The sequence below is a fragment of the Anastrepha ludens genome, chromosome 5 (genome assembly GCF_028408465.1).
Source record: "Anastrepha ludens isolate Willacy chromosome 5, idAnaLude1.1, whole genome shotgun sequence".
NCBI classification, from domain to species: Eukaryota; Metazoa; Arthropoda; class Insecta; order Diptera; family Tephritidae; genus Anastrepha; species Anastrepha ludens.
This window is the reverse complement of record NC_071501.1, coordinates 29,569,729-29,597,509: the sequence shown is the minus strand read 5'-3', so window position 1 is coordinate 29,597,509 and position 27,781 is coordinate 29,569,729. Positions and strand designations below refer to the sequence as shown.

General features: G+C 36.8%; 1 protein-coding gene across 1 annotated transcript in view; it reads left to right on the top strand.

Annotated features, from left to right (window-relative positions):
• The first annotated feature begins 3,508 nt into the window (after window positions 1-3,508).
• LOC128864401 (CD63 antigen) overlaps window positions 3,509-27,781 on the top strand; it is a 36,968-nt gene continuing 12,695 nt past the window's right edge. Inside the window, exon 1 of the mRNA XM_054104036.1 lies at window positions 3,509-3,654. The gene's annotated coding sequence lies outside the window, so the exon portion shown is untranslated. The remainder of the gene's footprint in view (window positions 3,655-27,781) is intronic.

Sequence of the window (27,781 nt, the reverse complement as noted above, 5' to 3'; positions counted from 1 at the left end):
TATCAAATAGCTTTACAACAAGAACTATAAACTACATATGAACGCATACAGTGCGACAAAAATGTATGTATATATATTTCATATACCACAGCAAATGAAATTCTTTAGAAATTTTGTGGTAATTGCAAGTTTTGTCTTAATAGCAAAAAACTATTAGCCCTAGAAAAGTAAAAAACAAAAACATTAAAAATTTTCTAATAGCGGTCGCCCCTCGGCAGGCAATGGCAAACCTCCGAGTGTATTTCTGCCATAAAAGAGCTTCTCATAAAAAAAATATCTGCCGTTCGGAGTCAGCTTGAAACTGTAGGTACCTTCACTTGTGGAGCAACATCAAGACGCACGACGCAAATAGGAGGAGGAGCTCGGCCAAACACCCAGAAAGGATGTACGCGCCAATTATGTATATATATATATGTATATAGAAATGTTAATTTTGTAAATTTTAACAAAATTAGAAAAAAATCTGAACACCGCACTAGGCTTGCATTAAATATACGATATAGCAAACAATTTTCAAATCAAATATTTCAAAAAAAAGGGCAAAATAAAATTAAATACTTGGGATTTAATAAAAATCACAATTTGTTTATTAGAAATAATCGTAAGATTGAATAGTTGTAAAATGTACGCGATTTACTTTTAACGTAAAATCTAAGAAGCTTACCTTTCTGAAGAAAAGAAAATAAAAAATAAAACATAAATTCCCTTTGAATAAAAAGAAGTTTATTGCCTTAAATATAAGCAACATTTGCATCAAGATTAGCTTATTTAGTTATTTAAGGAAAGTTGATCTGTTAACTGCTGATTTCTGTCATCTTTTATAAGAACCTACTTAATCAGCTCTATTTTTAGCTGACGTTACAGTTGAATGTAGCTCAACTGAGTTTTGAGATGTTTCCTGTGACAATTTTTTGTGATTTCATTCTTGAAAAACTCACTCAAGAAAAAAGCAACTGCACGGTAAAAATGTGTTTGATGTAAAGCGCTTTATTTTCAGACATGTACGTATATAATCCAAGGCAAGGCTGACACTAGAGTGGTCGCACTAGACCAACAACAACGTTTTCTACGTTTAATTGGCACGGAAAAGTAGAAAACCGAGAATGAAATCGCCTTGCTTCATTTTGTGCTGACAGGGGCATGGACACGGCAAATTCATTATTTGTTTTCTAGTCTCATAATGCTTTGCTTTGGCAATCAAACGTACAGAACAATGTTGTTGGTCTAGTGCCATCAACTTTAGTGAATGCGCATTGACCGATACTAAGTTTAATAGATTCGCCTTGATCCAAGTATCATAGATTCCCAGGTTATGGGCATCTGCTATGAGGAAAAGCAAAGTAGTGAGAGTAACTTCGACTGCCCCGTCACCGCGGATTCGACAGCAGAATTCTGAACGCTCATTTCACATACATAGGTATATTATTATCCTCCGCAAATCAGTTATTATTCAGACGGCAACGAAGCAACATGAGGGGAAAGTATGTTAATTTTTTTCGCGAACAAACCGCAATCATGACCCGAGTTACATCAGCCAATCAGTTGATTTGCCGAGAGCCGGTTAACGGTCTGGTCTTGGTCACACCTTCTGAACTCGTTTCACCACGATCACACTCTTGACCAATCAGTCGTTATTCAGATGACAGCGAGGCAACATGAGGGGTAAGTGTGTTGACTTTTTTCGTATATTACCAACACAAACTCAATCACAAACTCGCAAACAAACCGCTATCATGACCCCTGTTACATCAGCCAATCAGTTGGTTCTTTAAATTTGCTGAGAGCCGATTAACGATGTGATCATGGCCACACCTTCTGATTTATTTCACCATATTTACACACTCGACCGATCAGTAGTTATTCAGATGGTAACGGAGCAACATGAGGGGAAAGTGTTTTGATTTTTTTCGTATATTACCAACATAACCTCAGTTTGCCCTTAAAAAACCGCTGTATGACCCACGGGATGTCAGCCAATCAGCTGATTCTTTCAAATTTGCTGAGAGTCGGTTAAAGGTCTGAAAAAATAACAAACCACAAATAGGACGAGGAACACAGCCAAACATCTAATCATAAATATGTATATTTGTATATATGTACATATAAAGGATGGTTAAGTTTCAAGGGCCGGTATTGATTTTTGAATAAAATACAATTTTTTTAGGAAACTATTGTCATTTCTCTTTATTATGATAATATTGGTATAGTTCAATTACGTATGCAACAAAATATTGCCCAAATGGCCTCGGCGGCACACCTTCATCCGATGGTCCAAATTTTCGATGACGCTGAGGCATAATTGAGGTTCTATGCCGTTAAAGTGCCGAATTATCTCATCCTTTAGCTCTTGAATTGTTGCTGGCTTATCGACGTACACCTTTTCTTTCAAATAACCCCAAAGAAAGAAGTTCAACGGTGTCAAATCACATGATCTTGGCGGCCAATTGACATCGCCGCGACGTGAGATTATTCGGCCATCAAATTTTTCGCGTAAAAGAGCCGTTGTTTCGCCAGCTGTGTGACAAATGGCACCGTGCTGTTAAAACCACATATCGTCCACATCCATATCTTCCAATTCGGGCCATAAAAAATTCATTATCATCTCACGATAGCGAACACTATTCACAGTAACTGCCTGACCGGCCTCATTTTAGAAAAAATGCGGCTCAATGATGGCACCGGCCCATAAACCGCACCAAACAGTCACTCTTTGTGGGTGCATTGGTTTTTCGGCAATCACTCTTGGATTATCATTCGCCCAAATGCGGCAATTCTGCTTATGGACGAGTCCACTGAGGTGAAGATGTGCCTCATCACTGAATTTACTTCACGAAGTGCGCGATATGCATTTTGATTTGAACTCCCGTTTTCATAATAAGCCTGAATAACTTTAACGCGTTGCTCGATTGTGTATCTTTCAATGGTTCAAATTGGGTTAGTCTGGAATTGAAAAATGTCAAATGAAATGCAAAAAGAAAAACTTGACGTTTAGGTGTGGTTTATATTCAACATCAGCCCTTAAAATTTAACCACCCTTTAAATACGGAACACCGTCAGGGAAAAAAGTTATCAAAAATCAAAGAGTATTTTAAGCCACAAACTTACTCTTTATTATACAAAAATTAAAATTCATTGGGCTTAAAAACTGTGCAATCGAAATATAAATATATTAACAAACAAGAAACATTATTTACACAGTTTTTTGCTACACTGTTTGTATTTATGGTATGAATATATGAATTTATTTCCACGTGCACATACATGCTGAAATATTCAATAACACACGAATGCTTCCATCAGTGACAAAACACTGTACTCCTTCACCGCAGAGCTTTCGTAGTAATTTAACATTGTATATCATTTTTTTCACCTCCGCCACTCTATGCTCCCATACATGAATGAGCCTCTCCCAGCGTGCTGCAATGGTGTGAGCAGCGAAAGGGTGGGCGCGGACATTAGTGGGTGCTAACCAGCAATTATCTTAGCTGAAATAAAAAATTCAGTCAGTTGTGTTTTAGAATTTATTACAGTTAAAACGATTCTTACGCGCGGAACTACTTACTTGAAGTAGAAAAATACATTTACTTATTTACATATACATACATACTTATATATCAAGAATTTCGCAAAAAACTTAAGTTTTCATATTTTCAAGTGAGTTTGATTAAAGAGAATAAGAGAGCGCGAGCTGGCTCGTATGCTAAATGTGATTTTTCTTCTCCAAACTTGGCATAAAAAAACAAAATTATTTTCCATGAACTTCAAAAGAAAATATATGAAAGTGAAAAAATTGGCGCTTAACAATGAAAATTGAATTAAAATGAATTGAATTATTGAATTGAATTAAAACGAAATTTTTAAGATTAATGCGAATTGAATTAAAATTACATATTTTTAAAATAATAAAAAACTCATTGCAGCTATACAGATTCAACGACTTTAATCCCGACACCAAAACTTATACAAATATATATATGAAAAATTAATTTTGAAAAATATGTACCAAGAAATTGTGTCGAGATCCAGTAAAAAAAAAAACAATTTTTTGTTTTTATTTTTTTAGTGTACAGGACACAATTGAATGCAGATGCTCCAGCATCATGAATTTTATTGGCTATTTATTAATACGTTGACATATACAGCCATGGACAGATAAATAGGGCAAATGTGAACCTTATGTGTTAAGTTAAGTTTTTAGTACGAACTCTGATTTGATCAAATAAATTTGTTTGTTTACATTTATTACCATTATTAAGCTTACATTTAAGCGAAATGCGCTTCAAATGGTTCGATTAGTCCAATTTTGGCATACTCTTTCCAATGTTTCGGCCGGTATCTCACATATAAATGCTTTAATGTTGTCTTTCAATGCGTTAATTGAAGCAGGCTTGTCTGAATGGACATGAGCTTTAACATAGCCCCACAAAAAATAATCGAAAGGCGTTATATCGCACGATCTGGTTGGCCAATTGACAGTCCCGAACGTGAAATAAAATGTTCACCGAACTCGCCTCGAACACAAGTCCATTGTTACGCGTGCTGTTTGGCATTTGGCACCGTCTTGCTGAAACCTTAGGTCATGCAAGTCAAGTTCTTGCGTTTTGGGCAAAACAAAAAGTTGGATATCATTTCACGGTAGCGCTCACCATTCACAGTTAAGTTACGATGATGAAATGATTATGTGCTCTGGGAAAATGTTTTATAATGCTTTTAATTTAGTTAAGAAAAGTTCATCCTATCTAAGCAAAAAAATGGAAAGAAAACCAAAGCCGTGAAAAATTGATGTTAATGTGGATGGAGCCATAATACGCAAGAGCAAAAAGCAGATCCTCCTAAGTCGGCACGGCAACTAATGCTTGAAATAAACCAAGAATCTGGTCTACAGGTGTCCAGAAAGCTGGTAGGAAGGCGCCTTAAAGAAGCCCAGATAGTTGGCCGCATAAGAAGAAAAAACCACTCCTCTCAAAAAGACATATCAAACACCGACTTGCCTTTGCAAAAGCCCACAAAGGCAAATCTATTCAGTTTTGGGAAAACGTACTTTGGACCGACGACACCAAAATAAATGGGATGGTCGACTTGTTTTTTTTTTTCTTTTTTTTTTTTTTAAATAGGATGATACGTCGTCCAACAAATCGAACGCTAAATCCTAGGTTCACAAAAAAGACGATTAAACACGGCGGCGGAAGCATCACGGCTTGGGGATCTTTTTCCTGGCGTGGTGTTGGGCCGATTGTTTGCGTGGTTGGTAAAATGGATATATTTCAGTATCTGGATATGCTCCAGAATAAAATGGAGCCATTTGTGTTTGAGTTTATGCCATTAAATTGAGCATTTATGCACGACAATGATCCAAAACATACTGCAAGACAGCGAAGCAATGGCTCAGAAGAGAAAAAATTAATGTACTGGACTGGCCGGCGCAGAGCGCTGATCTCAATCGAGTAGAATTTGTGGAATGGCGTTAAGATCAATATCACTAACAAAAATTTTTAAAATTTTGATGATTTGTGGGCCGGAGTTGAGGAGGCTTGGTACTCGATTCCAAAGGAAAGATACCACACGCTTGTAAAGGGTGGTTTAATTTCAAGGGCCGATGTTTAATGTAAACCACACCTAAACGTCAAGTGTTTTTCTGCATTTCATTTGACATTTTTCAATTCCAGATTGATTCAATTTGAACCATGGAAAGATACACAATCAAGTCAATAGCCAGAATGGTGGCAGGAAATGGCAACAGTGAATGACCAATTTTCAAAGAAAAGCATCTTCAGTGATTAGACACGTTTTCACCTCAATGGATTCGTCAACACGCAGAATTGCCGCATTTGAGTGATTGTTTGGTGCAGTTTATGGGCCGGCGGCATCATTGGGCCGTATTTTTTCCAAAATGAGGCCGGTCAGGTAGTTACTGTGAATAGTGTTCGCTATCGTGAGATGATAACGAACGTTTTATGGCCCGAATTAGAAGATATGGATGTGGACGGTATCTGGTTTCAACAAGACGGTGCCACTTGTCACACAGCTAACGAAACAATGGCTCTTTTGCGCGAAAAATTTGATGGCCGAATAATCTCACGTCGCGGCGATGTCAATTGGCCGCCAAGATCATGTAATTTGACACCGTTGGACTTCTTTCTTTAGGGTTATTTGATAGAAAAGGTGTACGTCGATAAGGCAGCAACAATTCAAGAGCTAAAGGATGAGATAATTCGGTACATTAACAGCATAGAACCTCAATTATGCCTCAGCGTCATTGAAAATTTGGACCATCGGATGGAGGTGTGCCGCCGAGACCGTGGCGGCTATTTGGCTGATATTTTGTTCTACGCGTAATTGAGCCATATCAGTATTATCACTAAAAAGAGAAATGGTAATAATTTCCTAAAACAATTGTATTTTATTCAAAATCAACACCGCCCCTTGAAACTTAACCACCCTTTAGAAAGCATGGAGCGACGGCTTGAAGTGGATATAGTACAGAATTCTAATCTGGTAAAACAATATAATTACTTAACTATCTCATTTGTTTACTATTTTTGCTTTTATTTCGAATTTGTTGGGATGCGCTATTTATGTGTTCAGGAGGTTTCGTACGTTATCAACGGTCTCGCAAATTAAATCAGAACTGAAATTCATTTTGACCTGTTTTTTGTGTTAAAGTGGAAGTAAATAAGTTTTTTATTTTTTATGTTGCTTTTTTTCACAATAAAAAATAATAATTTAAAAACATGTTCAACTCTTTGCTTTCAGAGTCTAAATGTGCTATTTATATGGCCATGGCTGTATGTAAAAAAAAACAAGTTTACTTGAGTAATTTTTTTTTTTAATAAAACATAATTTTTGGACATTTGTGAAGGGAAATTAAAATAGTAGATTAAATAATATCGATCGGTAAATATTTTATACCAAATTAAGGTAAAGTGGATTTTTCGTAGAGTAATTTTCAAAGCGTTCGTGGAGTGAGTAAATTACAAATAGTAAAACAAATAACTATGAATATTTTTTTTAAAAGAAGAAATCAATAAAAAAAATTAGTTTCTTTAAGTCATTCTAATATGAAAACATATATGCATGCGCAATAATTTCAAAAACCAAAATATTGAATTAAAAAAAATTTAATGCAAGCCGTAAAAGTTCAAATAATTTAATCTCAAAACGAAAATAAACACATAACATTTTTTACCTGTGATATTTATATGAGAAAATATTGCCTATAAATTTGATCAAAATCTAGAAAAAAAAAAATTTCCCACACATTACCACGGTGTATATGGCTGATATTGTTTATCGCATGGCAAAGTTTTAATTAATGCTTATCTAAGCGAAGTTTATCTCTCTTCTTCAAGCACCATAAAAATTATTTCACAACCTTGGCTGCCTACAAATACACAAATACATATAAAGCGGTGCAGTTCAATATGCGCTGCATATTTTTCAGGATAATATTTTAACAAATGTTTTGAATTAAAATAGAATCGAAATAATTACCAAACCCTTTAATACCAAATTTAGAAAACGTGTAAGAGAAAATGTATGAAGACAAGAAAGTGCGATTCTCGGCCTGCTTGCTCTCTACATGTATACTCTCACTGCGTGGGGAAAGCAATAACCAATTGGAGCCGAATTGATACCTGAGTATTGGTAGCCGAGGGTGTTTATGCTTGTTTTAGATCTGGAGCATGATAGAGAGAGTAATAAGGCGGCGCCGATCGGTGTACCGCTACTTTACTCTCAGCAATTCGAAAGAATCGCTGTGTGTTTGGCATCTCATTTTTGCAATTATCCCGTATTTATTTCTTCTTCTTCTTGCATTCTTGCTCGCATTTTCACTTTTCTCTCGCTCAATTGTGCCAGTGTGGCATTAAGCCTCTCTGACGGGCACAATCTTGTATTCTATCATTCTTGGATCATGGTTTCAATTTCCACTGCGAGCATTTAACATCAGTGCAGTGTTCCTTATTCAGAGCTGTTGAGTATTTTTCGAAAAAAAAAGAACAAAATACATTTTTTTTTTAATTTTAATGAAATACTTTTTTCTCTCAAAATGTTTAACAAAAAACAAATTATTTTTTCCAAATAAATATTTGTGAAAAGTATATTTAATCCTTAACAATTTAGAAAAAATTATATAAAAAACTCAAAAGACATCTAATGATATCTCACTTTAAAGAAATATCTACTAGAAAATTCAACATCGAAGAAATCTCAGAATTACTAATTTTTTTTAATCTCTTTAACTCACTTTTTATTACACTAAAAGCCGGCAAATAAAACAATTTTCAGAATTTTTTTTTTCAAAAACTTTTAACAAAATAAATTTTTTTCTCTCAAAAATCTTTAACAAAAAACAGAAACTCTTTTTTCCTAATAAATATTTGTAAAAAGTATATTTTATCCTAAACAATTTACAAAATGTTGCATAAAAAAGAACAGTCTGATATTTCACTTTAAAGAAGTCTCTACTAGAAAATTCAACCTTGAAGAAATCACAGAACTATTATTACTTTTTTTTAATCTCTTTAACTCACTCCTTATTATACTCAAGCCGGTGAATAAAACTTTTTTCTGAAATTTTTGTTTTGTTTTTTTCAAAAAGTTTTAACAGAGTAAATTTTTTGTCTCAAAAATCTTTAACAAAAAACAGAAATTCTTTTTTCCTAACAAATATTTGTAAAAAGTATATTGTATCCTAAACATTTTAGAAAAAAATGTATAAAAATAAAAACAAATCCCATATTTCACTTTAAAAAGTCTCTACTAGAAAATTCAACATTGAAGAAATATCAAGATTAGTATTATTTTTATTTTTTCTTTAACTCACTTTTTATTATACTCAAGCCAACAAATTAAACAATTTACAGAAAATTTTTGTTTTCAAAAAATTTGAAAAAAATAAATTTTTTTCTCTCAAAAATCCTTAACAAAAACACAACATTTTTTTCCTAATAAATATTTGTAAAAAGTATATTTTATGCTAAACAATTTAGAAAATGTTGTATAAAAAAACAGTCTGATATTTCACTGTAAAGAAGTCTCTACTAGAAAATTCAACATTGAATAAATCTCGGAATTATTAATTTTTTTTAATCTCTATAACTCACTCCTTATTATACTCAAGCAGGCGAATACATAAAACTGTTTTTTTGTTTTGTGTTTTTTCAAAAAGTTTTAACAGAGTAAATTTTTTCTCTCAAAAATCTTTAACAAAAAACAAATTATTTTTTCCTAATAAATATTTGTAAAAAGTATATTTTATCCTAAACAATTTAAAAAATGTTGTATAAAAAAAAATCTGATATTTCACTTCAAAAAGTCTCTACTAGAAAATTCAACATTAAAGAAATCTCAGAACTATTATTTCTTTTTTTAATCTCTTTAACTCACTTCTTATTATACTCAAGCCGGCAATTAAAACAGTTTTCAGAAAAATTTATAGCATTATCCAAAATACTTGACGCGGAATCACTCTACTGTACTTCTGTAATTTATAGATATTTGCAGTGATTTTCTCAATGACATGATTTTCTATTACACTTAGATAGTTACTGCATTTGATCTCAGATTTCTCATTCCACAAGCAGCTATCACTGTATCAAAGTGTATCAAAAAAAATCATTTACAAATGCCCGCACTTTGCAGAATAAATTTTTATTTATTAGTTAGGGCTACTTTTTTCTTTAGTAGCTGAGAAAAATAAACCAAAACTCGACATACAGGAACAAAGCTTAACAATTATGTCTAACAGTATTATTATCATATCAAATTGATTTCCAATAATGTGCTTTCTTTTCGTTAGTAAAGAACTTCACTGCTCTCTTAACTACTACTTGCGTTATTATTTAGTACTATTTGTCGTCTGAAGTGACTCTCTTCTACATTTCAAAATAAATATACCTCTCATGTTAATACCAGTTCTCAGTTTCTATGAAGTCTCCTATGTCTAATAAGAACACCATACCAAAGCAACCAGCAACAATTACTGCTGTATGTATCGTACTAATACATGAGAGGGAGAGCACACGCTCCCCAGTTTTCTGATAACAGTTCGGTAGCTCGGTTTGTCGTCGTGAAACATCGAATACCTTTCTTATCTACATAAATCAAAAACGACGACAATGCCGTTGCGAGTGCTTACAGCATTTCAAAATTGCTTTGCGTATTGATACCCAACTGCATGCGCAGACATTAAATATAGCAAACGGTATCTGATCTATACTCTCAGGCCTTATCATTATAAAAAAAAATACAGGAAGTATGCCATCTATAATAAAACGGCCTACTTAGTTTTCGCATAAGGTAGGCTAGGTTAGATGGTAGGTAAAAGCCATCTAATGATTTATTAATACACACATATGTATGTGATTAAAATTTACAACATAAAAAAGATAACAAGGTCCCGAAAATGGTGTTTAGGGTTGGGGTCAAAGTCTCAACCCTTTGCACATTCTTGTGATAAATCAGCATAGAAATCTGTTTTTCAGGTTAATTACGTTTGTCTCAAGCTTGTTTCCCAGTTACAGTGCACATTTAATCATCATATAAAAATTATTAAATCATAAAAACAAAATGCACACCAACATCTCGAAAACACACATACTTCAATTTCTATAAAAATATGCTATCTCTTCTCCCAGGCCGTTCTTATGCGGAAAATTCCCTGGATTAATGGCTGATGTCACCTATTTTAAGCGCAAACTAATTACATACCGATTAGATATCTCAGTTGTTACAGAGCGCGCTAACAATAGAAGCAAACAGATATGATTAAGTCCATTGTACTTACCATGCTAAGCGTACTGCTTTAGACAATCGTTAAGTGGTATTAGACTTGTCATGTATTTTCGGTATATTCAAAATGTAGACTAGAATTTTTTTAGCTCATTTTCTTTACCATTCTAGTACACACGGGTATAAATTTGTACACTACACACATAAATATGGCTCTGAACATCTACGTACTAATTAAAATCTCTAATACAAAAAAAAACAATTTGAATGAAATAATTACTCAATTTCACAATCTTATGTGATAAGAAAAACTGAGAGTCAGAGAGAGAAATTTAATTAATTTTTTTGTTTATTGATTATTGCCGTATGAAAAATAAAAACAAATGAGATTTATTGTTTCTTACTAGCAATGTATACAGTAAAAAGCCAAACAAACTACTCAACAAACATTTGAGCTTATGAACTGGTAATTGATGGACTAGTTCGAGAGTGGCTAGAATCGGACCAGTTGAAAAATTATCAGTTAGAACATGTATGCAGAACAAATATGCTTCTATTACTATGAATAAGAATTCTTCAGACAATAATCGTGATTTTTCGCTACAGCTGGCCAATAACTGGTCTGAATATGTATGCCAACCTGTTCCATCTTATTGAAATTGCGTACATAGAAGTGCAAGGTATTCTCTTTCAGCGCAGTTCTGGACAGAAAACAGAAAACTTCCTTTAACAATTTGTTAATAATAGTCACACATAATAACGGTTATTTAGATCGAAATGGGCCTCGTTTTACTTTGATTTTGTGCCGTCTTCCCATTCGAGGAATTCCAAGGGAGTGAGCAAGTTACGATGGTGAGTTGTAATTTCGACCTTAGGTAGGTAGGTTAGATGGCAAGAGTACCACAGGTACACTTCAAGTAGCACCTACGTGCCGTTTTGATACCATAATGTGGGCCTGTGGAACCCAGATAAGCGAAATGTTTCGAACTTATAAGAAAACAAATGGCTGAAAGAGCGAAGTCTTGCTTTAGCTTGAACTGGACATTCACATAAATAGCGAAAAAGACTTTCTTTTACCACCTCCGCTTGACAGCTTCTGCAAATGGGATTGAAAGCAAGGTTAAGTCTGGCTGCATGATCCCGTACCTTCTAATGACCTGTAAGGGTTGTAGTGATACGTGAAAAATTTGGGTGAGAGCATCCTCATATGTAATTCGTTCTCTGGATGTTGTACGAGGGCCATGTTTTTCATGTAGTAGTGCATTTAGCTAATTGCTTCCACCTTCCTTCTGCAAAAGAATAGTAGTGTGAAGCAATGGATGTTTTTATTGTGAAGAATGGGGTACCAACTGCCACCGCCTCTGTTAAGTCGAGAGTAGAACTTTTTCTTGCTAGCTTCTGTGCTATTTAATTCCGCTCTATATTGCTGTGACCTGGAACCCATATCAGAATAATTTGAATCCAATGACCAAGCAATTTTAATTCCCCTGAAATGAAATGAAATGGAATTCGAATCTAAGGCTTTGACAACAGCTTGACTGTCTGAAAAGATAGCTACTCTTACACCAATTTCTTTGAAGTATTTTAGTGATTTGCATGTTTCTTTGATTGCTAATAGTTCTGCCTGGAACTCGCTGGCATATTTTGCAAGTTGAATTGATTTGGATAAGTTCCATAAGTTGCGTAGTGTAATCAGAAAAATAACTATATCAGCTCCTATATATTGTTTGGTTTTTGCTTTGTTTTTCGGACTTCGCTGTTCTTAATTTATGGCATCGCTGGTAATGATAAGAGTACAGGGCTACTGTACTTATTTGTTTTTTTGGGTAAATACCATGCAGGAAAAAGCCAAACTAGTATGGTAGCATTCCAGTTCAGTACTACATAGTATTTAATTGAAGAAGTCATACTTGTTTGTGATTGGTAGGCAGGTAGGTGAAAAGGTTGAAGCGCCAGTCTGGCACTCCTTTTGTTTTTTTTTCGGCGGTGAGGTCGGGTTAAAAATGCCTTCGCACCATATACAGGGTGGGCCAAATAGCGTTTGCTTTTTGAACCACCTATTTTTTGAGAATGGTAACACAAATGACATGTCAAATGTGTTCATAATTTACTTAAATGTGTGACATTTACGAAATGGGACGCTATACGCTTGAACGAAATTGGGAAATATTGAAAACGTATTTCCAAAGTGGTGAGTCTTCTTCTTCTTCCGCGGTTACAGTAAATGGCGAGCGTTACCGTGACTTGCTCAACGAGTTTTTATTTCCAAAAATTGAAGAGGGTGACATGGACGACATTTGGTTTCATCAGGACGGTGCAACTTGTCACACTGCCAAAGTTACACTCGAACTTTTGGTTACCGTTTTTGAAAACCGAATAATCAGCCGAAATTCCGATATCAATTGGCCGCCTCGGAGCTGTGATTTAAGCCCGTTGGACTATTTTTTGTGGGGAGCCGTTAAGGACAAATGCTATGCGAACCCTCCAGGGATGACTGATGCTTTAAAACACGAAATCGAAGTTGCCATTCATGAAATTGGAGCCCAAACAATCGAAAATGTGCTTAAAAATTGGGTTAATCGTATGGCCTACTGTAAAGCCAGTCGTGGCTGTCATTTGAACGATATTATTTGTCATTCATAAATGACAATGTTCAATCTTCAAAATAAAAAAAAAAGTTTGAAAAAATATTATTAAATATTAATATATATATTAGTTTTTTTTTTATAGCCGATTCAAAAAGCAAATTTTACATAGCCCGCCTTATAGTAACCATCGCTACTACGTGTGTGGTGATTCCACTAAAAATACCCCTTCTCTTCTCTTGGATTTTTCCTCCACCCCGGGACTGCTTCCGTATTGCTTCGAGGAAGATGGCCAAGATGGCGTCCTAAGAAGGACACTTACATACTCACCCTGCGTCCAGGGTCGCCTGTTTTGAGAAACCTATGCTCAATGCTCTTCAACGTAAATTTCCATTTGCCGCTTCTTTTTTCGGATAATATCCTCCACAAAATTTGCGACGGCATTCCATTTTTGTTCGTCTATAATCATTTTCTCAATTATTTCTTCAGGTGTAAATACACCAATAGCTCGTTGCAGAGCTGTTCTCTCTTTGTATGTTCCACCTCTCGTTTTTAAAAAAAGGTGTGCTCCGCATCATCATACTCAGTATCTCCATATATGCAGTTTGGTAGGCTCACTTTTCCCATTCGCCACAAATACTTGCGAAAGGACCCATCTCCGGGCAAAAACTGTGTGAGGTAAAAGTTAACCTCTACCCACTTTTTAGATTAGTCTCGCTGTCCATCTACCATACCGTTCAGAGTTCCACCGTGCCTGCCAAAGTGAGAGCGTTTGAACTCTAATATCGGAGAAGTGTGGTACTGGGATTCCTGTGTTTTTTTGCCTCCTATCTCCGTTTGCGCTCTTTTGCTAGAATATCTATAGGGATGGTTCCGCTGATAGCTAACACCGCTGCTTCAGATACTGTTCTGTATGAAGAAACCAGATCAGGTGCATTGCACAGATTGCAGAGTTTTTCGCCAGCATTGCACTTTTAGCGAATCTGCCCATATTTCGCATCCGTATAAGAGAATCGAGTTCAGCGTGTCCATTAAAAGTTTTCGCTTGTTCTGCGTTGGACCTCCAAGGTTTGCCATGAGCTTACGTTAGCAGCGCCCAGTAAGCTAGCCTTGTGTTTGCACTCCTAGGTATTTTACCACTATTTTTGTCGATAAAGTGGCATCAAATACTTGAATATCTACTTCTAATTAGATTCGCCTGTTGGTTAGAAGGATTAGTCTGGCACTCCTCAAGTATCACTGAAGCGTCGTTACCATTATGAAACCTGCTAAGGTTGATGGGATTTCTAAGGTTTCCAATATTTCTAAGGTTTTCACACCATTGAATCCATGTTTAACGCAAAATTGAATACAAACTCTCTTTTGCAAATTCAAATCCAGTTTAAAAACTGCAGAAATTCGAAAACTCGCGCGTACTCAAGACCGCATAACTTTTAATCACAGATGTGCTAGCCTAACAAAAAAACATAACTCAAATCAGTTGACTTAGAGCATCACCTGGCGGTTGTTTCAAATATTTCCCTGAGGAACCCCAGAGGTTGCTATAAAAGGCTCAGAAATTGCGCCATCTATGCTGTACTTTCAAAAAGTTTGAAAATAAGTTTCAAAGGGAAAACTAATGCGTGACATTTTTTAATATTAATTACAGCTAATATTTAAACTAAAAAACTTCGAAAACAGACTTGTGACAACAGGAGGACAACGAACAAATTTATCTTGAAAGAAAACTGCAGAAAGTATGCCCGAACCTGATTCGACTTCGACTTAATAAACTAACAAAAAATCGTTGGATTAGATCTTATTTTCGGTTCAACATTAAATATGTAATTTTTTTTAAAGGAATACCTATAAACGGTTAAGTTTATTCTAATATTTTTGTTAATAGGCCAAGAAGGACTGGACGCCGTTTTTTTATGCGTTTTGAAATATTTACTTCTTAGAATGTTCAACCTTTTCAACTCGTGATTATACCAAGGTAGCTTATAAGCACTTTTTTAATGACTGACATATTGTTTACACAAAACTGTTGAAAATATAAAAAGAATTGAGTACATTAGAGCTGGATAATCCAACATATTGAACGGACGCTTTTTCGCTAATGGGATATTTTAACTGGTGTTTTGCTGTTGTATGACCGGACAATTGACATTTCGTAAGGCATCGGAGTGTTACAAATAGCATTTGCTAGCCTGGATAAAAAATAGAACACGAACTAATTGAGCTGAAAAGTAAAGTGGTAGTAGCTCGTTTCCCATTTCACAATTAATATTTTTCCCTGCAGGGTACTTATAAAAAGCAGTTATGAACAGTTATCATGCTACTTTGCCCTATATTATCAAGAGATTTAATTTTATTGCCATTATAGTATATTTTTGTATGCTTTTTTTGATGTACATAAACTGGCTTGTGAAACTTTTGTGGCAGGTGTCCTGTTTAAAGGGAAATTACCATATACGAAGAGCTTTAGGGTAAGATGGCAGTTGGTTAGTTGCATACATAAAAAAACCTATTTATATACAATATATATGTACACATGTGCTCACGTATTTAAGTCACTTCATAAATTTGCAATATTCGCAATAGGTTGGTTGGTTAAAGCGGTTATTCTTCCAAAGTCCAACTAGCGCTTCCGCACCATTTTGTTGCCACATCCTCGTTGCTAACTTGTTTCAGGGTTATTTACGGCACGACTGTATCCAGTATGTGCGTTTCAAGAACCTTAGGGTGCCAGACAGTTGCTCGAGATTCTCGAACAGTGGTTTGCCCAGAGTTAACATTCTCTCCTGTCCGGTATCGTCAGCTTGCCTGCACCCAAATAAATCAATCGAAAATTAATGCTACGGCCCAATCGTTAGTTACTACATTGCAGGAAGAGTATAGACGATTGGCTACAGAACTTCAGCTACCTAGTGCTATGCGTTCGCTTTTTCGCCTTCTCTTGGTAAAACCTAGGTTTGAAACCTGCTGTGGTCCTATGGATATACACAGCACTTATCAGACCAATCATCACTTACACCTCTGTGGTCTGGTGGCGACGGAACATGGTTAAGTACACAATCCGGGAACTATACAGGCTGCAAAGAAGTGTATGTTTGTGCATCAAGGGTGCCATGAGTACAACCTCTGGTGATGCCCTAAATGCTATGCTTGATTTGCTCCCCCTGGATCTTAAGATACAACAGGAAGCAATAAAAGCAATGTGTAGACTCCATAAATATGGTTTCTGGCACGAAGACGGAACTTCGGTACACAGGAAATATTTAAGTTGCTATCTGAGCAGTATCCACTGTTTTTGGCACTTAAAGACGACCTGATACCCACATTTTCATTTGGAAGGAAATTTGATGTCAGATTGCGTGAGCAATGGAGCAACCCAGAATGCATGCAGGGAGGTTTGACGGATATTTTCTTTACCAATGGGTCCAAGAATGAAATAGGGTCAAGAGCCGGATGGTACTTAAACGATAGTTATAAGTATCACTATGCTATGGGCGAAATGGAAACTGTTTTCTAAACGGAAAATTTTCCCATCCTGAAAGTAGCCGAATGTATAATCGACATGAAAGAATGTAAGAAGAAGCTTAATTATGTTGCAAGACAAAACAAGCTTGCACCTATATGGGTTCCAGGACACTCCGGTGTTCAAGGAAACGAAATTCCCGATGAATTGGCCAACCGTGGATCAGCGGTTCCCCCACAAGGACCAGAGCCAATAATCGGAATGAGTTCCGCAGGAATCATGAATTGGATCAGCGATTATGTATGCAATCTGCGTAAAGAGCGATGGTCCGGTCTAGAACGATGCAGAACTGCTAAGTGTTTTGTGACAAGTCCGAAAAGAAAACTGTCAAACTTTCTACTAATACTTGGAAGGAAAAACGTTCGGTTGATGGTCGGTATCATTACAGGACACAATCCATGGGGTCGGCATATGAGCACCATTGGAATCATTGAGAACCCAATGTGCCTGTCGTGCTTAGAGAAGGCGGATAGCACTGAGCACTTTCTGTGTGAATGTCCTGCCTTTGCTAGAGCACGGCTACGAGTTTGGTTTCCGATGACGCGTGGATGAGTAATATTCGTTCTCTAAAACTGGAGGATATTTACTGATTTGCCAAAGAATCTGGAAAATTCTCACAGGACTAACTATCTCTATCTTTATCTCTATTTTTTCCTATATCTTTCTCTGATACTTTTCTACTTCCCTCCTTGACCATCTACCCTCTTTCCAGAGCTTTAAATACAATGGAATTTTTAGCCTGAGTGTTTTAGGAGCCAACAAATCTCCTGGTCCTTCTTGGCTTGACCTTTTCAAATTTCAAAAAGAATACCATGTATGATCCACATTTTCATTTGCTTTGGTACAAAATGAAGATATAACTCCATCATCATGGCCGTACTTGTGGGGATATTCTCTGAAACAACCATGTCCTGTCAGGAACTGCGTCATATAAAAGTCGACATTACCATGTTTTCTATCGGCCCATGCCTGCACATTTCCAATGAGTCTATGTATCCATCTCCCTGTGGTTGTTAGATCCCAACGTCTTTGCCATTTAGATAATCTCTCGTTTCTTATTTCTTTGCGCTTCTCAGTTTGATGATATAAGACAGTTAAAAAATTTAGCATGAAAAATATTCCAAATATTGTAACCACTTCAGCTTTTTATAACAGTGCGTGAGTACAAGTGTGCTTAAGTATGTGTTATTGCATACGCATACATGTGCATTTGTATGCGAGAGTGTGCAAATAAGTAATTTTCATTGCATGATTCACGACAGTTACCTGTAAAAACAACATTATGAACACCCATGATTTTACATGTACAAATGTCCATGGGTATACGTGCAAGCTAATGAGTTTTATCGATTGCTGTCCATTCCGCGAAGTTACACTTAAAATTGGTCGCATGATGGAATAGTGGTAACTTTTCATACAACTTTTCACATACATAACTGTACACAGCTGTGTTGTGCTTCAGTTTGGTGTCAATTAAATAGCATTTGTTACCAACCGCCCATGCATGAAGGGTGTGTCAATAGCAGCTTAATAATTTTGATTTGTTTTAAAAATAAATGCGCCCTTGATTTGTTTGTGAGCTGTTTCTGTCAAAATTTCATTCAGGATTTAAATTTTTATTATGATAGTGGGATCAAATCAGCCACTAAAAAATTATTAAAAATAACTATCGAATTTCTGATGCCTTTCCTCGCAATTTCAAAAACATTTACTGCAATTTCGATCGCAATAATTGCGACATTCGACACGTCAGCTGTGAAAGCTTTAGTGTATAAATTTGAGTCCACATATTCTCTATTGAATATTAGTTATTAATTTATAGTGAATCAACAAACTGGTGAATGTATCGAAGATATCGCAAATGCGGCTTAAGCCCCTCACCTCATTTGAAATGGTGTTTTTTAGGTGTTTCTTTAAACGCGTGTAAAACGGATACGAAAAAATTTTCTTTAATTTTTATTTTTAGTATTTTATTTTATGATTCATTCTCAAAAAACAAAAAAAATTGTTTGCCATACGAGGCTCGTTCAAAAATTTTTCGGTCTTCTAAAAATGGTATCTGAAATCAAAAAGCAACAAGGTTTTTATTTAGTATGAATGTCGTTATAGTGTGAACTATTAACTTATAAAATAAAAAAGTTGACAAAATGGCGGACGTTTGAAGATGGAAAACCGTTTTTTACCCTTTTTCACTCTTTTTTTTACTTTAAAGGTCCGAAAAAAATACTAAAAAATTGTTCCTTCAAAATGATCGTAGTTCACACGTTATAGTGTTTTTTAGGGTGTCTGTATTAGCTATTTGGTTTTATATTACCAAATATCACGATCTCTAAAAAAAAACATATTTGACAAAATGGCGGGCGTTCAAAGATGAAAAATTGTTTTTTTACCCTCTTTTTTGACTTAAAAGTCCGAAAAAAATACTAAAAAATGTTTCTTGCAAATGATCGTAGTTCACAAGATAACGACACAAATTCCACGTCAATTACATTTTATTTCATCAAAATCTGTTCAGCAGACCGGTCTATATCTGTATCCATGGTCCATGGGCAGACCATATTTCGAAGGCTGCCAACTTTTTGACTGAACCTCGTATGGTCAAAACAAAAAAAATTTTGTTTTTTTACTAATGAATCAGAAAATAAAGTACTGGAGACAAAAATGAAAAATATTTTTTCGTTTCTGTTTCACACGCTTTCAAAGAAACACCCAAAAAACATAATTTCTAATGAGGCGAGGGCCTTAAAATAAGCCAACTCAGTCGATGCCACGCCTTTCACAAGCCTTTCACTTACCTTTCATTGAGAACTACGAGTCATTGTGGCCCAGCTGAATTTAGCTTAATATTGAAGTACCTGCAACATTTGCAACGGCAAAAGTTATTCGTTTCCGCTGTTCAAAAAATCTGAAAAAAATCTGCTATATCCCTATTGAAGCATCCTATAGTGTTTTTACGGTCATGCTATTTTATTGATTTTCAAGTGCTTTTAATTTTTAATGTTAACCAGCCACAATGGCTTGCCTGTGGTGTACTTCATCATAAATTATTCAGACCAAAAGGGTATTTGTTTGTAAACTTAATTTTTTTCTAAGAAAATTTTTGTAGAGCAACTCGACTATGTCCTTGACATGCAGCTCGTGAAAAAATATAGCACTTCAACATTTTGACTGTGCTCCGATATAGAGTCAGATGCAACAAATTCTGAACTATCATCTGAAGATGAAGCGAATTACATTCAAAGTGAAACATCTGACACTGAAGATAGTGATGAAGAGTCGATCACCAATGATGAAAATAAAAGTGCCATCAATAGGCGTAGGCTGCCCAGGAAAAGGTGTAAGGTGCTAAATAGTGCAGACTCTGATGAAGGAACTGAAAATATCTTTCAGGAGACCGAAAGAGCTGCCGATGGTACTGTATGGTCAAAATTTGACGAAGGTGGTATTCCTGGAAGGTTCCCATCTACTTGTATTTTTCAAGGGAGTGAAAGACCCAACAGGCTACGCAAAAAGGAACATTATGGCAGATAATCCTATCAGTGCATTCTCGTTGATAATAGATAACTATATTATCAAACATATAAAAAAGTGCACAGAAGAAGAGGGTCGCCGAAATTCGAGGAACGATTGGACAACATCATTACCGAAAAAAGTGCATTTATTGGGATTTTATATGCTCGTGGAGCTTACGAAGCAAAAAATTTAAAACTAAGTTATTTATGGTCAGGAAAGTGGGGTCCCGAATTTTTTAGAAAAACTATGGTCAGAGAAAAGTTCAAGCAAATCCTACGATTTATTCGGTTTGATAGAAGAAGCGAAAGAAGTAGACGCCTACAAACAAATAAATTTGCCTTGGTTTCGGAAATATGGGACAAGTTCATTGAAAATAGTCAAGCTTGCTATCAACCAGAGCAAAATATAACAGTTGACGAGCAATTATTTCCGTCAAAAGCCAGGTGCAGGTTTGCCCAGTATATGCCTAATAAACCCAACAAATTTGGCATCAAATTCTGGCTTGCATCAGATGTTAGTAGCAAATATATTTTAAATGGTTTCCCTTATTTTCTCGCGACAAAATTATTGACCAAAAAAACAACTCTAGTTGGAACTATTAGAGCAAACAAAAAAGAACTGCCCAAAGCAGCCAAACAAAGGAAGGATAAGATGTCTCGTTTTTCCACTCTACTCTATATATCAGAGAATTGGGTTCTTACACTATATAAAAGCAAACTAAATAAAAGAGTAGCTGTTCTAAGTTTTAAGCATAAATTTGTGAAATTTGATAAAAGTAATAAAAAAAGTTACAAATGGCCAGAAAATACACAGTAAAATCTAGTTCTCGTAGATGGCCCCTCCAAACATTTTTCAATATTTTAGATTTGGCTGCAATAAATCCTTGGATCCTTTACAAAGAAACAACAGGAATACAAATACAACGAAAATAGTTCTTGTTTCAATTGGCAGAACAGTTTTCCACTGAATACAGAAAAATTGATCAGAACGTAAAGACCCAAAAGATCAAAGATCAAGATGACGTTGCACATCAAATGCAACCCATTCCAAAAAACGCAAAATTTGTCAAATACGACTTTGCCATAAAAACAAAACAAATAATATAGATGCAAAATGTCAAAAATATGTTTGCGGAAGGTGTACACATTAAAAGATTTCCACCTTAATTTGCATAAAATGTACAAATAAAAATTAATAAATTATTTTTTTTTTCAAGTGAAACCCAACAGCTTTAACTTCATATCGACCTATAAGCCTACTTCCTACTCTATCTAAAATTGCAGAAAAACTTTTACATGACAGAATTACCCCAATACTTGACACGAAAAACATCATTCCAAATCATCAATTCGGTTTTCGGAAAAAACACTCAACTATCCAACAAATACATCGAGTTACACAAAAAATAATTTCAGACATGGAAAATAAACGATACTGCGTTGCAGTATTTTTGGACGTAGCAAAAGCTTTTGACAAAGTTTGGCACAAAGGCCTCTTGCATAAAATTAGGACAATATTACCATTCGACTATTATTTAATTATCAAGAGCTACCTTACTGACTGATGCTTCTACATTAAATACAATGACAAATACTCACATATACATCCAATAGCAGCAGGAGTTCCTCAAGGCAGCGTTCTAGGGCCACTGTTATATGTCTTATTCACCTCTGACATACCACTACCAGACGAAACTAATTCTACTATAGCAACATTCGCAGACGACACAATTTTATTGTCATCTGACAAAAACCTCTCAACCGCAACAACAAAATTACAGATGTACACCAACAATGTAAAGAAGGGGTTTGACAAATGGAGTTTAAAAGTAAGCGAGGACAAATCTGTACAAGTAATATTTACGACAAGAACAGAGATTGCTGCTATGCCGATTAAGCTCAACAATAAAAATATACAAATTGAAACATCTGCAAAATATCTTGGAATCCATCTGGACTCAAAACTTAATTGGAAAGATCATATCAAAAAGAAAATAAAACAAATAAAGGAAAAATTTCGAAAATTGCATAGGCTAATAGGCAGAAATTCTAAGCTCAATATTTCCAACAAACTTTTAGTATACAAGGCGGTCATTAAACCAATCTGGACCTACGGACTTCAAGTGTGGGGAACTGCAAAAAGAACTCACATAAACAAAGTACAGCGACAACAATCAAAAATCATACGTATAATAACAATGACCGACAGGTACACAAAAAATAATGACATCCATACTACGTTCAATATACCATTAATCGACGAAGAAATAAAAGCGATATCAACAAGGTATTTTAACGAAATAAACCAGCACAAAAATAGAGAATGGATGGTTCCATGTGTAGAAGTCCACGCAAGTGGGGAAAGTTACTGATCGCCATTCACTTGGGAGTGGCCAGGACGATTCTTCTACATATGGTTCAAGCAGCTCACAACGGCCGGGATTAGCCCACGTATCCTCTGGGTAGCTTCCGAACACCCGTTCGGGAGTGAGCTAAAGTGAGAAGGCGAAACATTCCAGGATAGCTGGTTGTGCGTTGGGTTTGAACCCGCCACTTAAAAATCGCCCCCAATGAAAACTTTAAAAAAGCCTCGGATGAGACCTCCCTATACTGATAACGACCCCTGCAAACGAACTAAGGACTATGATTTGAGGGCATGCACCTGGAATGTCCGGTCCCTTAATGGGGAGGGTGCCTCTGCCCGGCTGGTTGATGTCCTCGTGAGAGTAAAGGCTGACATCACTGCCATCCAAGAGATGCGATGTACGGGGCAAGGAAAGAAAACCACTGGACCTTGCGACGTCTACTACAGCTGCCATGTAAAGGAGCGCAAATTCGGTGTCGGATTTGTTGTGGGAGAGAGACTTCGTCGCCAAGTACTGTCGTTCACTCCGGTGGACGAGCGTCTCGCAACAATCCGCATCAAAGCCCGTTTTTTTTAACATATCGCTAATTTGCGCCCACGCCCCGACGGAAGAGAAGGACGATGCGACCAAAGATTCTTTCTATGAGCGCCTGGAACGTTCCTATGAGCGCTGCCCCCGCCACGATATAAAAATCGGGCTTGGCGACTTCAACGCCAGGGTGGACAAGGAGGGAATTTTTGGTCCCACAGTCGGAAAATTCAGCCTACACAACGAAACCTCCGGTAACGGACAGAGGCTGATCGACTTCGCCGGGGCCCGAAACATGGTAGTCTGCAGCACCAGATTCCAGCATAAAAAGATACACCAAGCTACCTGGCTGTCCCCTGATCGAAAAACGCGAAACCAGATCGATCATGTTGTGATAGATGGAAGACACGCTACTAGTGTATTAGATGTACGTACGATCCGAGGACCCAACATTGACTCGGATCACTACCTTGTTGCAGCCAAACTGCGCACGCGCCTCTGTGCAGCAAAAAACGTGCATCTACCTACGCAAAGAATGTTCGACCTCGAAAAGCTGCAATCACAACAGACAGCCAGAAGATTCGCCACTCGACTCTCACTCCTGCTCTCAGAGAGTACTGCCCAACAAACCGGCATCCACGAACAATGGAGCAACATTTCTCGTTCTCTACGTACCGCCGCCGAAGAAGAAATCGGATTCCGGCGAGCCCGAAAAAACAATTGGTACGACGAGGAATGTCATGCTGCCGCAGAAAGAAAGGATGCCGCCTATAGAGCCACGCTGCGATCGGGCGCAGCGCGAGCCATGTGGGATCGCTACAGAGAGCTGAAAAAGGAAGAGAGACGTATTATCCGACAGAAGGAACGAGAGGCCGAAATACGTGAGTGCGAAGAGCTTGAGATGCTGGCCAACAGGAACAACGCCCGAAAATTCTACCAGAAAGTTCGGCGGCTTACAGAAGGTTTTAAGACCGGGGCGTTTTCCTGTAAGAACAAAGACGGCGAACTGGTGACCGACGTACAGAGCAATCTTAAATTATGGAGGGAACACTTCTCGAACCTATTAAACAGTGACAGCTGCGCATGTCACCGAGAAAGTGAAGATCCCGATACCCCAATCGTTGACGACGGAATTGTCGTTCCGCTACCCGATCATGACGAGGTGAGAATAGCGATAACGCGGCTAAAGAACAACAAAGCCGCGGGCGCCGACGGACTGCCGGCTGAGCTATTCAAACATGGCGGCGAGGAGCTGGTAAGGTGCATGCATCAGCTCCTATGCAAAATATGGTCGGATGAAAGCATGCCTGCCGATTGGAATTTAAGTGTGCTCTGCCCAATCCATAAGAAGGGCGATCCTGCAATTTGTGCCAATTACCGCGGGATTAGTCTTCTAAATATCGCCTATAAGGTTCTAGCGAGCGTATTGTGTGAAAGGCTGAAGCCCACCGTCAACCAACTGATTGGACCTTATCAGTGTGACTTCAGACCTGGAAAGTCTACCATCGACCAAATATTCTCAATACGCCAAATCTTGGAAAAGACCCATGAAAGGAGAATCGACACACACCATCTTTTCGTCGACTTCAGAGCTGCATTCGACAGTACGGAAAGGAGTTACCTGTATGCCGCGATGTCTGAATTTGGTATCCCCGCAAAACTAATACGGCTATGTAAGATGACGTTGCTCAACACCAGCAGCGCCGTCAGAATTGGGAAGGACCTCTCCGAGCCGTTTGATACCAAACGAGGTTTCAGACAGGGTGACTCGCTGTCGTGTGACTTCTTTAACCTGATGTTGGAGAGCATCGTGCGAGCCGCAGAACTCAATCGCTCAGGCACAATTTTTTATAAGAGCGTACAATTGCTGGCGTATGCCGATGATATTGACATCATCGGCCTTAACAACCGCGCTGTTAGTTCTGCCTTCTCCAAACTGGATAAAGAGGCAAAGCGAATGGGTCTGGTGGTGAACGAGGACAAAACGAAGTACCTCCTGTCTTCAAACAAACAGTCGGCGCACTCGCGTATCGGCACCCACGTCACTGTTGACAGTTATAATTTTGAGGTTGTAAAAGACTTCGTCTATTTAGGAACCAGCATTAACACCGATAACAATGTCAGCCTTGAAATCCAACGTAGAATCTCTCTTGCCAACAAGTGCTACTTTGGACTAAGTAGGCAATTGAGTAGTAAAGTCCTCTCTCGACGAACAAAACTAACACTCTACAAGACTCTCATCATGCCCGTCCTAACGTATGGCGCAGAAGCTTGGACGATGACAACATCCGATGAAGCGACGCTTGGAGTGTTCGAGAGAAAGATTCTGCGTAAGATTTTTGGACCTTTGCACGTTGGCAACAGCGAATATCGCAGACGATGGAACGATGAGCTGTATGAGCTTTACGACGACATAGACATAGCGCAGCGAATAAAGATCCAGCGGCTACGTTGGTTGGGTCATGTCGTCCGAATGGATACAAACGCTCCGGCTTTGAAAGTATTCGATGCGGTACCAGCTGGTGGTAGCAGAGGAAGAGGGCGGCCTCCTCTGCGTTGGAAAGATCAGGTGGAGAAGGACTTGGCTTCACTTGGTGTGTCCAACTGGCGCCGGTTAGCACGAGAAAGAAACGACTGGCGCGCTTGGTTAAACTCGGCCAAAATCGCGTAAGCGGTTATAGCGCCAATTAAGAAGAAGAAGAAAAATAGAGAAGTCAATACACTCTCACAACTTGAAAGAAGAACTTTACGGCGTCTGAAGAGAAACCGACCAATTGACCTATTAAATTAAACATTAATTCTCGTAAAATTAATAAATTATAAAATAATTGTATATATAAAATGTAATTCTTTTCCTAAAAAGTAAACGCTGTATTCGTCTTGGCACTGGCCATGATGAAATATATTTAATAATTTTCCTAACTAATTGTCAAAAAATGTACTAGATGTCAGTATGACAGATGTATGATTAATGTAGGAATAATAAAAAAAAAAAAAAGTGAAGTAAATTTTTTTTATTGTTAATATGTACTAATAACCTTAAATAATATAAAAAAATATTAAAAATTAACTTTAAACAAATTTCTTTACACATTAGTTATTCTTTCATAATGCAGTCATTTTGACAGTGTTAAGAAACAAGAACATTTTTAGATTCAGTGATAAGGCCACAGATATACTTATAAGTAATTGTACATATAAACTCACGAAGAGCGCACGGTGCATATGTAGTTCGACCACCCACCCGTACATATAGCACCCTCAATACAAAAGGGTCACAACTCAAAATGTACCTTTTGCTCAAATATGAACGAGACGTTATCAATAAAACGGTCCGCGGATGACATATGGCAAAAATAAATTTTTTGTTTTTTGGTAGGACTGTTATAAGCTTACATGGTAAATTTCAGCGTGATATGTCACATAGTTTGTTTTCTGTGCTACTGTAAACAAGTCAAGCTCGAGTATGGAAAATTTTGAGTTGTGCCCCTTTTATATTTAGGGTGCGATATATCGCGAGTCCTCCACTGGTAAATTCCTACGCGCTTACATTGGAGATTCTTTTGCAATACAAACAGATTTGGGCAAAACTAATTAAGTTCTGCAAGGAAAAAATTGTTAATTGGATCTTACAGCCTTTTTGCCTGAACAAAAAAAATTAAGTAGGAATTTCTCACATTTGCCGAGACATTTTTCTCTCTTTTTTGGCCATTGATGCTTTCCATTTCAATTCAATCGGACTACTCGGGACATGTTCTTCGATTTCGATGTAACTCAAATATGTTGCTCTCTGGTCAGAATAATGAGACACCTATTTTTTTGTTCCCCCGAAAAAATTTTTTTTCACGATTTATCGGCAACAAACAGGTTTTTTACTCAAAAATGCATTACTCAAAAACAACCGATTTTAGCTACTGGGCATTCAGCTCAATTGAAGCTTGAGATGTTCTCTAGATTTGGAAAAAGCTAAAAAAATTAACTTTTTGAAATATTGAATTTCGAAAAAATTTCGCACTTCTTGTTTTTTTGCAAAATACAAAATGTTGAACTATTTTTTTGCTATTGTTTGTACATGAAAGCGCTCGTGCAAGGAATGGCGATCATTTTGAATCCAGAATCATTAAAGTCGGTTCATTTTTGACTAAGTTATGAGCAATTAAAAAAAATATTTTGAGCCGAAAAACAAAATTGCCGATAAATCTTAAAAAATTTTTTTTTCGGGCGAACAAAAAAATAGGTGTCTCATTATTCTGACCAGAGAGCAATATATTTGAGTTACATCGAAATCGAAGAACATGTCCCGAATATCCCGGTTGAATTGAAATAGAAAGCATCCATTATAATTACTATGCGATGTTTAAAAAATTTAATGACTTTTCTGCTTTATGACTTTCGCCAAATTAATTTCAAAGCCTCAGAAAAGAAAAAAAATGTACCCTCATAATTTGTCTTTTTTCATAATTCTTCAGCACTTTTTATGTGCAAGTAAGTTTTAGTAACGGATACTTACTTTCTTTAGTTTACTCGAGCCCTGTTGCT